Source organism: Dama dama, chromosome 26, assembly GCF_033118175.1.
Source record: "Dama dama isolate Ldn47 chromosome 26, ASM3311817v1, whole genome shotgun sequence".
Lineage (NCBI taxonomy): Eukaryota > Metazoa > Chordata > Mammalia > Artiodactyla > Cervidae > Dama > Dama dama.
The window spans coordinates 22,819,045-22,838,117 of NC_083706.1; the positions used below are offsets into that span (position 1 = coordinate 22,819,045).

Below are 19,073 nucleotides of genomic sequence, written 5' to 3' on the forward strand. Positions count from 1 at the left end.
AGTTCTCTATCGGATTCATCTTTTGAAAATATTTTGTCTCAAACTGTGACCGTCCTCTCATTCTCTTGACAGTGTCTTTTGCAGAGCAGATCATTTTTCATTTTAATAAGTCCAGCTTATTAGTTTTTCTTCCATACTTTTGATACTATATCTAAAAACTCATTACCAAACTTCAGATTATCTAGATTTTCTCATATGTTATCTTCCAGGAATTAAAGACTGAATAAAGCCCCAAGGGATTATTCAAATTAGAGATTTTTATTCCCAATAGAGTCAAAGAATTGTGTACAGTATGCTAGCTGCAAATATAACCCAGTATCAAAGCTTCTGATTTAGACCACTCCCCCATAACCATAAGTCTTTTTCTTTTTGTCAGTAAGAAGTAACTGGAAATACTGCTTGCCACAACTCCATGCCACAATGCTGTATTTCTGGAGAATTCTAGGATACCCAGCTCGTACATACTTCTCAAGGCTATGTAGCATTGGATTGGCTAGAGAAGTTTGCTCAGGGTTTTTTCTGTACGACGGTATGGGAAAACCTGAACAAACTTTTGGCCAACCCAATATAAAATCAAAAACAATGGAGGCAAACAGATGTGATTTTGTTTTTAAACATAAGATTTACTAGCTGTGAGATTTTAGAAAAAATTCTTTCACTTCATGTGCTTCATTACTTTAGTTATAAAATGGAGATTGCAAATGCTACCTCATAGAATTAAGATGATTTCATTTAATAATACATAAAACATCTGGTATGTAATAGGAACTGGATTATTGTTTACCCCTTTGGTTTTCCTTGATAGTCCCATAAAAAATAACTTGATTCAATATGCAAACTTATATGATAGATTCTAGTTGAATAACTGAATCTGGGGGAAGAATTTTACCACTTATTTTTCTCTTTGGGTTTTAAAAAGTATCTGTAGAAGAAACAGAATCAGTGACTACTAAAAAATCGCTGCCTACTGATTCAATATGAACAGGGACAGTACTGGTTGTCTGTGTCCTAATGTGCAGGCAAAAATGAGCTTACTAAATGACAGAAATCATGAGTTAGAAAGCAAATTCTGTTTTACAAATGATGGATAGCTCCAAATCACCTAGGAAATGCAGTCTCTGGTTACACAACTATGGTAACCTGCAGCTACAGTCTAGAAATAAACATCAGTGTAGAGATGGAAACTTTATTGTTTATATTTTATGAAAATGGTTCTTCTTTGTTATCATGTGGATTTGAGGATAGGAAAATATCCTTTAGGGCAATACATGCTTTTCATATTTTAGGGCTGCCTAGAGCACATTCCGGCACGTTATATAAATATTAAGTAATTCCTATAATTAAAATGATGTTCCTTGAAATGAGGAGGGAGACACATGATCACCTAAATAGCCTTGAGGTAGCTCTGCAATAAGTAGTCTTTTGCTTTTCTAGAATGTGTAATGACTAATGCTATGTTACAAGTAGGTATTAATTGATGGTTGAAATACAAAAGACATTTTCTTGGGATTATATAATTATATTACAACTATAGGTATTTATCATGATAAATGCCAGTTAGTATTGAATCATGGAGGGATATAGGAGATCCATTTTCCTTCTTAATGGAAATTATTATTGTATTTTATTAATACAATATTAATAAAACTTAAAATTGTTAAGCTTTATCAACTTAATAAATAATAAAAGAACATTAATATAAAGTACCATCCTTAATATTATATTTATTATACATGATTTTTGTTGCAAAATTATAAAAACTTTAAAGTTATTGAGAATACTTGAGATAAATTGTAATTACTGGAAACAAACACTGTATCCTAAACATGGGTTAAGGCCTTTGTTTTGAAGGTAGATTTGGGATCAGGAAAATCAGCTGTATAATTATGCTTAAAATGCAGATAAAAACAAAGGGTGTGTTTTGAATACAAAATACATGTTTTTAGAGTCTTAAATCAGTAAGTTACTTCTTTTCATATGTAAGTCCCAGTATTTGGCTTTTGTACTCAGTTTATGTCTATTAGTCTTGTAATGATGTTAGTTACGTGAATGCATGTGAATATCAAATCATTGGATCAGTTTTAGAAATCTTTTCAGCAATCTAATCTTGGGGTTGAATTCAGCCTTCCCTTTAAACTAGAGCATAGAATGTTAACAGACGACCTTCAACAAGACCACCATAGTAATATGGAGAACTACACCTTAGTTTACCTAAACAATTTTTCTCCTATAAATGTTTCCATTGGATTTTCCATGGAGTTCATCAGTTACTAACTTGTAAATAAATTCAAATCTTTCCTCTTTTAAAATACTTTGTTCATATTAAAACATGAAATGTTTCTTACTTTGAAATAAGATTGTTAAAAGATCTGGTTGATACCCTTTTGAATATTTTTCAAAGAGAAAAAAATGAAGACAAGTTTAAACAAATGTCAGAGTTTCTGAAAACTCGAGGATGTAATCTATTCTAGACTGTCATTCACAAACAAAGACAGCTTCCTATTTATGGACTTTGGGCAGTTCAGCCTCTATAACTTGAAAAATTAGTTCCAAGCTCAGACATAAAGAAATCTTGTCACATTTTGCAAAATGTTTCTAAAAGTCCCTTGAGAAAAATAAACTTGGGCCAGTAACCGGTAGTCTGTGTTCCAGAAAATTCTGTGTAAACCTAATAAAGTAAAAAAGTGTCTTTCTCTCTTCTTAGAAATATACAGAGCAGAAGATAATTGTCAATTGTATGCCAGCCACAATTCTAGTGCCAAAAGCTCTTGGGTCACATCACCAAAATTCACCAGAATTCATACTTTTTATTCCCAAATATTAGAAACATCCAATTTTTTTTGCCATAGAGTTCACAACATAGTTTCATGAAATGCAAAACCTATGAGTGATGAATCAAGGCTTAAACCGCTGAAGTGTACAGTGTAAACTACATTAAGACAGATAATATCCCCAAATTCATTACTGCAGATGATATTAAAAACAGTCTTGCTATTACCACAGATGGCATGGCAATGAACCCCTAATATATCAAAAATACAAGTGCACTCATATAATCGGTAGTATGATTATGACAAGCCAATTGAAATGTCTTACTGTATCATGAAAAAGTATCATTTGTATGATGTTTTCCCTCCTCTCAACTTTAAATTTCTTCAAGGAAGGAGCAGTATTTTATTTATCTTAAAGTGACTCTTTTCAGGCTGCCTTAAAGCTAAAGCCGTTCCACCGTAGTGTGTGTGTATGTGTGTGTGTGTGTTCAGTCATTTCAGTTGTGTCCAACTCTTTCTGACCCCACTGACTGCAGCCTGTCAGGCTCCTCTGTCCATGGGATTCTCCAGGCAAGAATGCTGGAGTGGGTTGCCATTTCCTACTCCAGTTCAACAGTGTTAACTGTATTCAATTGAATTGAATAAATCTGAGTTAAAGTTGCTTGATATACATTCAACCTACTAGTGCAAATTTTAAAGTGTTTCTTAGAAACCAGCTAAAGGATATTGAGTTGTTAAAATTCCAGGGGAAAAAAAACTGATTAGATGTGAACTACCTTCACATTATAAAATAGCGATAGGCTGCGAGTTAAAATAATGATTTTTCAATCTTTCAGTAACATTTATTAAAAGCCTATTACAATTCTGTACTTTCTGAAAATTTATCATGATGAAGAGATCCTGGCCATTATAAAATTGTCATCTAGTCACAGATAAAATAAATGAGAGAATTATAGTGATTTAACTGCAGAACCATTTAAACTGAAGAAAAGATGAATTTATACTTTTAAATATCTTAGTTTTCATTTTTGAATTTTATGTTGAATAAAATAATATGGAAATATGTTTTCATTTATAGATGCTTAAATTTGATACATATTTAAAATGAATCATTTTAATTAACCAGCAGTGTCATTTATTATTAAATATTTCCATATAAGACCTTAAACTGATATATACTTTAATGGTGGCATTGTCATTAAAGTACTTGTGTATAGTAGAGATTTGCCAATTATTCCTTCAAGCATTTTTGGCAGTTTGCTAGTTTTCATGAGTTAGGTTAAAAAGAATGCCCTAAATGTAATGGCTTAAAGCTTGTCAAAATATATGGGTGAAAAAGTCAGTCTAAATCAGTAGCCTTCAAGAACTTAGGAGGTGTTTGATCTATATATGTATATGTAGGAGGAACATTAGGACTTATACATTCATATCTTATTTAATAATTAAGAAAAAATAAAGGCTTTTCTAACGTTCGGTGTATGAATTGACACTAGCCCATGCACTTGGCTGGGTACCATGCTCAAGATGTTCTGAGAGAAAAATTAGCATTTAAAGTCAGAGGGTTTGTAGTGGTTCAACTTGTTCATTCACTGACATATTCTTGTGCTGTGTTGAGTCGCTCAGTTCTGTCGACTCTGCATCCCCATGGACTGGAGGCCACCAGGCTCCCCTGTTCGTGGCGATCCTCCAGGCAAGAATACTGGGTGAGTTGTCATGCCCTCCTCTAGGGGATCCTCCTAGCCCAGGGATCAAATCCAGGTCTCACACATTGCAGGCGGATTCTTTACCATCTGATCCAGAAGGGAAGCTCAAGAATACTGGAGTGGATAGCCTATCCCTTCTCCAGGGGATCTTCCTGACCCAGGAATTGAACCAGGGTCTCCTGCATTGGTGGAGGATTCTTTATCAGCTGAGCTACCAGGGAAGCCCAACTGATGTGAAATATTGTACCTCAGTTTTGTTGAGCTAAGCTGTTTTATGAGTTATATTACCTAGTTTTTTTTAACTAACATAAACTGACCAAAAAAATGCATATATCCCTTAAAAGAGTTACAGTGAAGATAGTGTTGCCAATGCACACAGAAGAGAAGAATAAGAAAATAGTAATGTTTACTATTACTTTATGTAAGAGCTTTTCACAATCATTAAAGAGGAAGTAAAGACAACATCAAACATGAAAAAAGTTGATCAATGAGTAAGAAATTATTTTTTTCAAAATCAGCTGTTATTATAGAGAAGGAGTTTTGAAAACAATTGTCCAGAAATTTTGTCTTTTTGTGGCTCAAATTAATGATACCCTACAATGATAGCCTAAATATTTTAAAGTAGTATTTATTTTTTTCTCATACTTTTAAATCCTTATCTTTGTTCTTATATAAATATACAACATGTCATAGCGTATTATTTAAAATATAAATAAATATATGCAAGGAGTATATAGATACATGTGAGCATGTATGTACACGTCTCTCTGTATATTTGTTGTTGTTCAGTCACTAAGTCGTGTCAGACTATTTGCGATCCCATGGACAGCATCATGCCAGGCTTCCATGTCCTTCACTGTCTCCCAGAGTTTGCTCAAATTCATGTCCATTGAGTCAGTGATGCCATCCGACCACTTCATCCACTATCATCCTGTTCTCCTTTTGCCTTCAATCTTTCTCAGCATCAGAGTCTTTTCTAGTGAGTCAGCTCTTCACATCAGGTGGCCAAAGTGTTGAAGCTTCAGCTTCAGCATCAGTCCTTCCAATGAATATTCACGGTTAATTTCCTTTAGGATTGACTGGTTCAGCAAACTGATGTCCCTTCTTTTTAATATGCTGTCTAGGTTTGTCATAGCTTTTCTTCCTAGGAACAAGTGTCTTTTTAATGTCATGATTGCAGTCACCGTCAGCAGTGATTTTGGAGCCCATGAAAGTAAAATCTGTCACTGTTGACACTTTCCCCCCAGCTATTTGCCATGAAGTGATGGGACTATAACACTTCTTGGTGATGATCACTTCTTTCCATGATCTTGGTTTTTTGAATGTTGAGTTTTAAGCCAGTTCTTTGACTCTCCTCTTTCACCTTCATCAAGTGGCTCTTTTAGTTCCTCTTCACTTTCTGCCATAAAGGTGGTGTCATCTGCATATCTGAGGTTATTGATATTTCTCCCAGCAATCTTAATTCCAGCTTGTGCTTCATCCAGCCCAGCATTTTGCATGATGTACTCTGCATATAAGTTAAATAAGCAGGGTGACATTATACAGCCTTGACACACTCCTTTCCCATTTTGGAACCAGTCCATTGTCCTATGTCCAGTTCCAACTGTTGCTTCTTGACCTGCATACAGATTTCTCAGGAGGCAGGTCAGGTGATCTGGTATTCCCATCTCTTGAAGAATTTTCCACAGTTTGTTGTGATCCACACAAAGGCTTTAGTGTAGTCAGTGAAGCAGAAGTAGATATGTTTCTGGAATTCCTTGCTTTTTCTATGATCCAACGGATATTGGCAGTTTGATCTCTATTCCTCTGCCTTTTCTAAATCCAGCATTTACATCTGGAATTTCTTAGTTCATGTACTATTGAAGCCTAGCTTGAAGTATATTAGCATATTGCTAGCATGTGAAATGAGCTCAGTTGTTCAGTAGTGAATATTATTGGCACTGTCTTCATTTGGGACTGGAATGAAAACTTTTTCTAGTCCTATAGCCATTGTTGAGTTTTCCAAATTTGCTGGCATTTTGAGTGCAGCACTTTAACAGTATTATCTTTTAGGATTTGAAATAGCTCAGCTGGAATTCTATCACCTCCACTAACTTTGTATTAATGCTTCCTAAGGAAGGCCCACTTGACTTCACACTCAAGGATGTCTGGTTCTAGGTTAGTGACCACACCATTATCTGGGTCATTAAGACCTTTTTTGTATAGTTCTCCTATGTATATTTGCCACCTCTTCTTAATGTCTTCTGCTTCTGTTAAGTCCTTGCCCTTTCTGTCCTTTATTGTGCCCATCTTTGCATGAAATGTTCCCTACATATCTCCAATTTTCTTAAAGAGATCTCTAATCTTTCCCATTCTGTTGTTTTTCTCTATTTCTTTGCATTGTTCACTTAAGAAGGTTTTCTTATCTCTCCTTGCTATTGTCTGGAACTCTGAATTCAGTTGGGTATATCGTTCCCTTTCTCTTTTGGCTTTTCATGTCTCTTATTTTCTCAACTATTTGTAGGGCCTCCTCAGACAACCATTTGCCTTCTTGCACTTCTTTTTCTTAGTGAATGTGGTTTTTGTTCTGGAGGCTATGGACAAAAACCACAATCACAGAATGCTAACCAAAATGATCACATGGATCATAGCCTTGTGTAACTCAGTGAAGCTATGAACCACATTTTGTCAGATCTCTCCACCATGACCTGTCCATCTTGGGTGTCCCTGAACATCAGAGCTGTGTGTATATATGTACTCTCATATATAGGTGTATGTGCGATGTGCTCAGTTGTGTCCAACTCTTTGAGACCCTATGAACTGTAGCCCACCAGGCTACTCTGTCCATGGAATTTTCCAGGCAAGAATATTGGAGCGAGTTGCCATTTCCTCTTCCAGGGAACTTTCCTGTTCAAGTCTGTGTCTCTTGAGTCTCCTGCATTGTCACGCAGATTCTTTACCACTATGCCTGGGAAGCCCATATATGTGTATATAAATGCTAAAAAAGCATTTTTGTTGATAAAATTGTAAAACCAGTTCTGGCCACCCGCTACTGTAGGTAACTGCATAGTGCAGTAAATCCAGCCCTAAGAAAAATCTATGGAATAGATGAAGCATATCTTCCATGTACAATTAACACCCTTCCATCTGTGGCCTTCATTCTCCACATGATTATCTTGGATTCTTCTATTCATCTTTCTGTTGATGAGTGGGGCTGTATTCCTTCCCTTTTATTTGACCTGAGGCCAAACTATGGTGGAGGAAATGAAGATAACGGCGACCTCCTTCAAAAGGTCCCAGGCACAAACTTCTGCACTCAGTCCCCCCAACCCTGCGGCAGGCCACCGCCAACTCACAAACAAGACCCAGCTTCCCCCTCAGTCAGTCTCTCCCATCAGGAAGCTTCCATAAGCCTCTTATCCTTCTCCATCAGAAGGCAGACAGAATGAAAACCACAATCACAGAAAACTGACCAATCTGATCACATGAACCATAGCCTTGTCTAACTCCATGAAACTATGAGCCATGCCGTGTGGGGCCACCCAAGATGAACAGGTCATGGTGGAGAGTTCTGACAAAACATGATCCACTGGAGAAGGGAATGGCAGATGACTTCAGTATTCTTGCCTTGAGAAACCCATTAACAGTATGAAAAGGCAGAAAAGATTAGGACACTGAAAGATGAACTCCTTAGGTCATTAGGTACCCAGTTTGCTACTGGAGATCAGTGGAGAAATAACTCCAGAAAGAATGAAGAGGCAGATCCAAAGCAATAACAACATCCAGTTGTGGATGTGACTGGTGATGGAAGTAAAGTCTGATGCTGTAAAGAGCAATATTGCATCAGAACCTGGAATGTTAGGTCCATTGAATCAAGGCAAATTGGAAGTGGTCAAACAGGAGATGGCAAGAGTGAACATCAACATTTTAGGAATCAGTGAACTAAAATGGACTGGAATGGGTGAATTTAACTCAGATGACCATTATATCTACTACTGTGGGCAAGAATCCCTTAGAAGGAATGGAGTAGCCCACATAGTCAACAAAAGAGTCTGAAATGCAGTACTCATCTGCAATCTGAAAAACGACACAATGATCTCTGTTCATTTCCAAGGCAAACCATTCAATATCACAGTAATTTAAGTCTATGCCCTGACCAGTAATGCTGAAGAAGCTGAAGCTGAACAGTTCTATGAAGACCTACAAGACCTTCTAGAACTAACACCCAAAAAAGATGTCCTTTTCATTATAGGGGACTGGAATGCAAAGGTAGGAAAACAAGAAACACCTGGAGTAACAGGCAAATTTGGCCTTGCAGTACAGAATGAAGCAGGGCAAAGGCTAATAGAGTTTTGCCGAGAGAACGCACTGGTCGTAGCAAACACCCTCTTCCAACAACACAAGAGAAGACTCTACACATGGACATCACCAGATGATCAATATCGAAATCAGATTGATTGTATTCTTTGCAGCCAAAGATGGAGAAGCTCTATACAGTCAGCAAAAACAAGACTGGGAGCTGACTCTGGCTCAGATCATGAACCCCTTATTGCCAAATTCAGACTTAAATTGAAGGAAGTAAGGAAAACCACTAGATCATTATGACCTAAATCAAATCCCTTATAATTACACAGTGGAAGTGACAAATAGATTCAAGGAATTAGATATGATAGACTGCCTGATGAACTATGGACGGAGGTTCATGACATTGTACAGTGTCATGACATTCAGTGATCAAGACATTCCCCAAGAAAAAGAAATGCAAAAAGGCAAAATGCTTGTCTGAGGAAGCCTTACAAATAGCTGTGAAAAGAATAGAAGCTAAAGGCATAGGAGAAAAGGAAAGATATACCCATTTGAATGCAGAGTTCCAAAGAATAGCAAGGAGAGATAAGAAAGCCTTCCTCAGTGATCAGTGCAAAGAAATAGAGGAAACAATAGAATGGGAAAGACTAGAAATCTCTTCAGGAACATTAGAGATACCAAGGGAACATTTCATGCAAACATGGACACAATAAAGGACAGATATGGTATGGACCTAACAGAGGCAGAAGATAAGAAGAGTTAGCTAGAATACACAGAAGAACTGTACAAAAAAGATCTTCATGACCCTGATAGTCATGATGGTGTGATCACTCACCTAGAGTCAGACATCCACTTGACATTAAAAGACAATTGCTCCTTGAAAGAAAAGTTAGGACCAACCTAGACAGCATATTGAAAAGCAGAGACATTATTTTGCCAACAAGTGTCCATCTAGTCAAAGCTATGGTTTTTCCAATAGTCATGCATGGATATGAGAGTTGGACTATGTAGAAATCTGAACACCGAAGAACTGATGCTTTTGAACTGTGGTATTGGAAAAGACTCTTGAGCATCCCTTAGACAGCAAGGAGATCCAACCAGTCCATCCTAAAGGAAATCAGTTCTGAATATTCATTGGAAGGACTGATACTGAAGCTCAAACTCCAATACTTTGGCCACCTCATGCGAAGAGCTGATTCATTTGAAAAGACCCTCATGCTGGGAAAGATTGAAGGCGGGAGGAAAAGGGGACGACAGAGGATGAGATGGTTGATTGGCATCACAGACTAAATGGACGTGAGTTTGGTAAGATCCTGGACTTGGTGATGGACAGGGAACCCTGATGAGCTGTAGTCCATGGGGTTGCAAAGAGGAGGACGTGACTGAGTGACTAAACTGATTCATGTTAATTATACTATTAAGTGTTCAAGATCTAGGTGTTCAAGATAGACACTTAAGAGAATTATCATTGCAGATTGCCATCTTATGACCAATGTATGTATTCATTAATCAGGAGCTTTCTAATCTCTCAGCAGTGAATGCAACAGACAAAATTCTGCCATCCTATAGCTTGAAAGTGAAAGTCGCTCTGTTGTGTCCAACTCTTTGGGACCCCATGCACCATAAAATCCATGGAATTCTCCAGGCCAGAATACTGGAGTGGGTAGCCTTTCCCTTCTCCAGGGGATCTTCCAAACCCAGGGGTGGAACCCAGGTCTCCCACATTGTAGGCAGATTCTTTACTAGAAAGCCCCGCTCCCAAAAAAGACAAAATTGATTAAGTACATAAACAATATGTTAGGAAATTATAAATGCCGAGGAGAAAAATAGAGCGAGGAAGGGGTAGGAAGAGCAATGGTAGGTATAGATGGTGGTACAATTTTAGATAGAATATTTAGTCAAAGAACTGAAGATGATACAGGAGCAAGCTATGTGGCTATCTTGGAAAAGAGGGTCTTAGGAAGAGAGAAAAGCAATTTCAAATGGCCTAAAACATGACTAAGTCTGGAATGTTAAAACATATTCAGAATGGGGTGAGTGAGAGTGAATATAAAAGTAGATGGGGATAAGGATACTCTTGCAGGACTTTTTGTCATTATAATGTCTTTGAATTTTTCTCACAATGAAGTGGGAAGCCGTTGGAGTGCTTTGAATACTGAAGTGTAATTATCTGATGTATCTTTCAATGTGATTGTTGAAGGGTCAATGTGGTTGTTACATTGAAAACAGAATGAAAAGGACAAGGACAGAAATAGGGAGACCAGAGGCTTTGCAATCCGTGTGTCAGTAGATATGGTGGCCTGGACCCGAGTGGTAGCAATGGAATAATGAAGAGTAATTTGATTCATTTGATTATGGATATCTTTTGAAGGTAAAGCCAAAAAGATATGCTGGCAGTTTATTTGTGGAACATTTTAGAAAAAGGGAATCGAGAATGACTTCAAAGTTATGAGTCTGAACAGATGAAAGAATAGTGAGGAAGATTAGCAGCTCAGTCTAGCTGGTCCTTTTAAGTTAGAAAAGCCTTTTAGATATCCAAGGAGAAATGTTAAGGTGGTAATTGTGATACATGTCAGAAGTCCAGTGTGCATGTTTATATGTCTGTAGGGAAGGGAGGGAATTTGGACTTAATTTTTAAAATGTTTTCATCTTCTGTATGGATGTTATTTAAGCCTGGAAACTAGATATGATAACCAAGAAGATGAGAAAAGAGAGGTAAGAGAAAAGGGCTGAGGACTGAGCCTTGGGCACCCCAAAACTTAAATGTTAGTAAAGTGAAGTGAAGTGTTGTTCAGTCATGTCTGACTCTTTGTGACCCCATGGACTGGGGCTTGCCAGACTCTTATGTCCATGGGATTCTCCAAGAAAGAACACTGGAGCGGGTTGTCATTTCATTCTCCAAGAGATATTCCCGACCCAGGGACCGAACCCAGGTCCTGCATTGCAGGCAGACTCTTTACCCTCTGAACCACCAGGGAAGCTCTAGTAAAGTGAGAAGAAGCCCAAAAAAATGAGTAAGAAGGATTGGCCTTAAAGATAGAAAGAAAACTAGGAGGGAGGAGTATTGAAAGCCAATTGAGTTAATTAAGAGTGCACAACTCTATCAAATACTACTGATGGGTCAAATAAGGTGCAGAATGAGCATTAACCATTGAATTTAGCAATGGGTGCTACTGGTGACCTTGGAAATGAACTTTCTATAGAGCGATAGGTATGAAAAATTGACTGGGATGGATTTATGAGAGAATGACGAGAAAGGATTTAGAGATAGCAGGCATAGACTTCTCTTTCTAGGAAGAAAATAGAGACATACATATATGCTTGGATATGAATTGAAGTGGTTCTGGAAGGATTGAAGTTTTCTTCCCTTGGCCTTCATGTTCTTAGAAAAATAGAAAATATTTGAGCATGAAGATATGGGAGGAGGAGTTTGGAGTTTTGAGAAGAAAGGAGAAAATATGAAATAGCAACCAAGGAAAATGGACCAGGCAGTACCTAAGAGTCACATGAGTTTAGTGATCACAAATTTGAGGCATGTTCAGTCAACAAGATGGTATGTGTTTCTTAAGAGAAGTCATATTCAACAGTTGCAGATACAAAGAAGATGGAGAGTTGGGTTTAACTAAGGTGGAATTAGCCAAGAGAATACAGTGAAACTAGAGAAAGGCAAGGGAGTTGAGATTGTATGCAATGGAGAGATTAAAATTTTGGGCCATGGAGTTCAAGATGGTGATAGAAAAGTCTCAGGCCATACACTTCCTCATTTTCCCCTCCTTCTAAAGTATTATTGGTGTTTTAGGTAAGACAAAACCTAAAATAAAGAAATCTTAGTTTTATGGGACTATATAAGGCAATATAAAATATTTAGTATCCTTGATCCCCCCCAGACACTAAATACCAGTATCTCTTCACCAAAATCAAAGGAAAAGTAATTGTGAACAGTTTTTTAACCTCATTTACTTTTCTTCTTTTTTGAAATGGATTTTTTTTTTTTCTACATGCCCCCTCAAAACAAAGCTACTTTGGAGTAAGTGAGAAGAAAGTGTCAGTCACTCAGTTGTGTCCGACTCTTTGTGACCCCATGAACTGTAGCCCACCCAGGTTCCTCTAACCATGGAATTCTCCAGGCAAGAATACTGGAGTGGGTAGCCATACAGAAACCAAGCCAATCATCTATTTGTTGTATCCAATACAAAATATGACATCAAGGAAAATACAGGTGAATGTTTTGAAATTATACATGCCAGAATATTTACCAAATATTTAAGCAATTGTCTTATTCAATACATATACTAATAACAGTAATAACTGGGATTTAATAAGTAGTCATATCTGAAATTCATTGTGTTCACATGTGTATATTGCATAGTGCCAATTGTTTTACCTACATTATCTTATTTTATCTTCACGTAATCCTCTGAAGTATGTATTATCATTATTATATAGCAAATGATTTTAAAATGTGCTTATTACTTGGGGGATGGAGGAATGGTTTGCAAAGTTATGTACAGTTGCTCACTTTTCATTCATATATGTTGACACTGAATAATTTCAGGCTGATAAAGCAGCATTGGAGAGTACACTCTTTTTTCCAGGAATAAACACACTTTATCCTTTGTCTTTTTTTCCTCAAACTGCTCATGTACTCCTTCCTCTTTCCTCTTTACAATGGTGATTAAAATGGAGAGCTTAAACTTTTTTAACAAAAAGCCAGCCAATGGGAGTCTATGCCCTCCAGAGTGTTTAGATTAAAATGATTCAACTACTTAAAGAAAATGTTCAGCCACTGAAGTAGCATTCCATTAGATATTAGTGACATTTACTTGTAAATGAATACATGATTCAAATGAATATATGAATACATATATACATATATATATATAGACTTCCAAATACATTGCAGAAAAATGATATAAAAATAATAGTGGTCACTAAGGTGCCCTTGATTGAAATGCATTCTACAATGTTCTTTCTTTTTAAGCTCAATAACATGAAAAATATAGCTGTCTATTTAAAAAAGACATTTCCTCGTTTGGCAGAATATTGTCATCACACAGTTTGTGTATAGTAGAGTCCTAATTTGTGTCTATATGTGCTAGGCTTAGAAAAGTCACTTTAAGTTTTACTAAATTTATTTTGGAGTTTAAGTCTTACTTTTGACATAATTTATATTTGAAGGAGATCTCAGCTTATTCCTGCTTGAAACTCAGCAAAATGTCATTAGATACATAGGGAAAGTATATGTATCTTATTATAGCTGTGTCTGCTAGGTCTGCTGTCCTATGTTAGAAACCTGTCAGAATTTTCAGTGTAAGCCTTCCTTTTCTGGGTGTTATGATTTAATCTGTTAGTTCCTATTGCTTCCTGAAAATTGTGCAGCCATTCTGTATCTTAGAATGAAATCTATAATTGCAAGTTCCTGTTTTCTTTCTCCATATCTCCCCTCCCCCATGTTTTATTTTTATTATTTCAATATTACAGTGCTTGATTCCAAATTGGAATTCTCAGTCTGTTTGCAGAGCTGGTGACCAGTGACCCCTGAGGAATTTCTTTATATTGAATGATATGTATAATAGGCCAAAAATGACCCCTTCAAATATGTCCTCATTCTAATCCCCAGAACCTATGAAATTTACTTCATGTGGCAAAAAGTTCTTTGCAAATGTGATTAAATTTAAGGACTTTGAGATGGGGAGATTATCTTGAATTATCTAGGTGGGCCCAGTCTAATCACATGAGGCCTCAGAAGTAGAAGAGGAAGGCAAAAAAGGAGGTCAGATTGATGTGACAATAGAGGAAGAGGAAGGAGATATTCTAAACATGAACAAGATCCTGTCCCTTATTGCTGGCTTTGAAGAAGGATGGGTGCTTGGGCCAAGGAATGGAGATATTGTCTAGAAACTGAGAACGGGTTTTGTTAATCTCTAGTGAAGAAATGGGGACCTTAGTTTTATAACCACAAGAACTGAATTCTGCCAATACTGATGAGTAAGGATGTAGATTCTCCCCTAGGATCTCCAGAAATGAATATGGTCTGGCTGACACCATGATTTAGCCATTTTAGCTCAGTGAGGCCCATATTGGAATTCTCACCTAGAGAACTGTGAGATGATAATTTTGTGTTGCTTCCAGCCAAGTTTCTTATGACAACAATTGGAAACTAACATAATATATGTGTTTGCTTGTATTTTTAGACAGGAGGGGGTGGAAGTAATTTTGTGCAAAAAACAAGGAAGAAATAATGGGATGAAAAAATCAATAGCAAAGATGGCACAGTTTTTGTCCCTTTTTCTCTCTCACCTTCTTGGAGGGTCACGAGAAACTGGTGTTTGAATCCTCATTACAGTAGAGAAAAAGGTGGAGGACTGAAAATAAGGAAGATACTTTCTTGTGAAAAGTGTTATGAGACAAATTGTGAAACAGGGCAGAGGAAAAGCCCATTTTCTCCAAATCTGACCAAGAGCAGGTTTGATATCCAGAGACTAACAGCAATTTTGCAGGAATCTGGGTTTCTACTATGGGCACCAGCAGCCACATAAAGAAGAGATGTCATAATGAGGGTCTAGAACAGATTTTCTTTGAAAAGGAAAGAGGTCTAAGATTATCTTTATTGAACCCAATGTCAGTGAGACCTCATTTCTATCCATAGGTTCGTGAGGCCTGGGAATATGAAGGTTATGTAAAAAAGGCTATCTTTATCATTAGAAAAGCCTGAAGTAATTACTGTCCAAATATTCAGCCATTTTAGATGATGTATACACATATATAGGCAAAAACCCAAAAGATGAAGCATTCATCATCATAATTCTACCAATCTGTTTGTTTTTATGTAGAAGCTTCTCAGAGGGCACCTCTTGCTGACTTTTGTGTTTTCACTTATATCACAGAGTAAGGATATTCAAAGTGTAACAAAAATGGGAGATAAATTGAAAAAATAATGCAGTAATGGTATTTCTGCTCTATACACATGTTATATTGGAGCTATTTTTGTGATTAGAAATCCATTAATGTGAATATAGTTTGAATTGAATAAGTATGTTTTATTAAAGCAGCAAAATGTTTATTTGGGAAGGTACATTTATGAACAATTGAGAAATCACTGCATTTTTTAAAATTAAACCATATTGATGTGAAAAAGTCAGTTAATCTGCTCATTACTAACTATGTATATACTTTCATGCTATATAGAAAATCAGTTACATGGAATGTGTTTTAAGCATTCAAGTGTTAAGTCACCTGGGCATTTACTAGCAGGCATAAAACTGATCATTGACTCTATGTCTTTATGAAATTATATAAATAAAAGAAAAACCGGTCAATGTACTCAAGTGAGTTCATCTCTAAATTTACCTACTGCAAATTGTGTCCTGTGTGTTTGAATGAATGAAATGCAGTAAAACTAAATTAATCTTAACTTATTCTAGTTTATTTTAGATAAAATATATGATTTAAAAGCTGGAAGTAAAATTTTAAACACACCTCTGAAATGTTAAAAAAAAAAATTTCATAATTCCAGGCTTTACAAGAATGTGCTGACTCAGCTGAGTATGTTTTATATTCACAATTGAACACTCACATTGACATGATTGACAAGCAAGCATATTCCATTGTCTGGGAAACTTAGAACCAATTGAACTGGAAGAATATAAGCATTAGGTATTTCAGTATACCTAATATAATGAACAGAGTTTGTGGACAAAAAAAAAAAGATAATGGATTCTTCTGAATTATTATGCTCCTAGAGTGTCCAGAGTTTGGGACTGTTTTGTTTTACTTTTAGCAAGTCATGGTGAGGGACCAGTGAGCTTTCAGAGGATGACTCAAAGAGTCTTGGTGCTCTTCTGTTTTCCTCAAGAGCTGTGTGTGCATAATGAGCACCCCTCCAAAGGAGCAAGCTTTGCTTCACACTGCCTTTTTCATCCTTGACAAAGCTATCAGGCTTTTCTATCCTCCTACCTTGATGTTAAAAAAGATTCTCATTTTATAAATCACACCAAAATAGAAATACATGATTCTTTTTTGCTATATCCTTAGAGTTACACATACTTTTGCATAGGGCCAAGCCATATGTAAAAATGGATTTATTGAATTACCCAATAATAACTAAAGTTGTAATGTAATTTTATTTATTTCAGAAAAATGATCAAATTTTCTTGAATGTCAGATGTAAAAAATAAGATAGAAAAAGTTAATGAAATGATGAATGTGCTGTCCTGATGATTATGATACACATTAACATTTCTTCAATTCTCATTAACTAAATGTAATGCAATTCTAAAAATGTCTATTATGGCATTAATTTGTTAAAAAATTATTATGTAAATTACCTTGCATAAGAAATATTTTGCCTGGATGTTCTTTTTCCTCTCATTTATGAACTTAATGTGTTTAAAGTATACTGTCAGATTTGATAACATTTTTAGAAATAGTGAAATTTCTTGTTCTATGTTTAACTATTTGCTTTTTAAATTTACAATTTTATTTTATTTTTATTTATTTTTTTTTTAATTTACAATTTTAAATAAATGGTTAGTATATTTTCTTATAATTACTTGATTGTTAGAAATGCTCTAAATGTTGTCTTATAGATATGAAACGGTACATACTATTAGTTTACCCTTGGCTTATTTTGTTATAATTAAAACTATGCCATTAGTTTTAGGAATTTCTTCTTGTGTTTGAGGAAGACTCACCGTGTGCTCCTTGATACTTTTTAGTTGATATGTGAGCAAACAATTGTAGTAATAATAGACTTTAATACATGACAAGTTTTGAAAGATGAGGAGAGAAAATGTAAACATTAGCAAATAAATGTTATTAAAGATTTAAAAATAAGTGATAGTATCTCTGAACACCTGTGGAGACACAGAACTGAAACCAGAAGCCAGCATCACTGCCATTATTTACACTGTGGTCTCGGGCAGATCACATATCTTCTCTGGCCCATTTTTATGATAAAATAAGTGTTTGAGGGCTAAAAGACATATCAAGTCTTTTTGTTGGTGAGGAATAAATGAGGTCAGTAAGATTTTCCATCAACTTCTTCATATGTGATATCTTTCAGAAATACTGCTGTAGATTTAAGTGATGGGAGGTTCTTCATGTTATCAAACTTTTGCTTACTCATAATTGGATAAATGAGTGCTGTAGATCAGACAGTGATGCATATAGCTTTTCTTTTTACCTACTTTTAGTGAATTTCCAAAAAACATATAATATTTAAAATTAAACCTGTCACTTTCAAGAATTACATGAGTGGCCTAAATGATCTGATTTAGGAGAGAAAGGTCCGCATTTTTATGTCTCAGCAGTTCAGGGATAGATTAATTCAAAGAGGTGTTTTTCTTCTTCTCCCTCAGGGGGAATAGAAGATGCTGTTAAATGGACCAGAAAGCTTATGAAGTTTTGCTATTGCCATTTACAAAGTATATGGGGTACTATACATTTAATTGGAAATGTTTTATATTAGTCATTAGTAGCTGGAGATAGCCTTCTGTTTTAACTGATAATACATGTCCCATGCTTTTCTGCATACCATGATATAAATGGTAGCTCACTGAGAAAAACTGATGAGGAGCCTAAAAATTAATGAGACATAAAAGCTTTTGACTCTGACCTTGAGATGCAATTTGGTATTTATGATGTTAAATCACTTGTCTTCTTCAGAGTAGAGAAACAGCTGGTCTGTGTGGGAGGGATGTTCAGTTATGATTGAGAAGAAAGAACAGAGATGTTGAAACCTTTAGAAATAGTATATATAAAACAAAGTAAGTGTTACAAAATTCAATGCAGTATGCTAAAGTTCAAAGACTGTATAAATGTTGCCCCTCACCCAGAAAAGTATACAGTTGCTGTGCTGATGTGAATTTGTGTGAGGAAAATGAGTGTCCAAAGCTGCATAAATATTTGCACCCCTGTGAGAGTGTGAGAAAGTGTGTGTTTCATGTTGTGATTGATGGGACTGCTTTTATGCCCCTCTTTGAACTCTGAGCAGAAATTTTGGAGTGTCCTGAGGGTCTGTCTGCCTTTGTATGGCAGGAACTCTGTTTTCTTAGAAAATAGTAAGGAACACTGTTTGTACTCCCTTTGTTATAAAAGGGTACCTACAGTTTATTGGAATTGGGGAACTTGTAGAAAAATCACAAACTTTCTTCAATATCTTACAAGGAATACTAAGTTTTATTTTGAAATTTTGGCTATTGTGTTTCCCTGTCTTCTGGAATTTTTTTAGTTTTGTTTTGAGTTAAGGAGTCCATAGTTTGACATATTTTGATATATGTGTGATGAAATTTGTGGATTCAGGTGGTGGGTAGTT

General features: G+C 36.0%; 1 protein-coding gene across 1 annotated transcript in view; it reads left to right on the forward strand.

Annotated features, from left to right (window-relative positions):
- LAMA2 (laminin subunit alpha 2) overlaps positions 1 to 19,073 on the forward strand; it is a 659,970-nt gene that overhangs the window by 321,431 nt on the left and 319,466 nt on the right. The gene's annotated exons all lie outside the window — the stretch shown is intronic.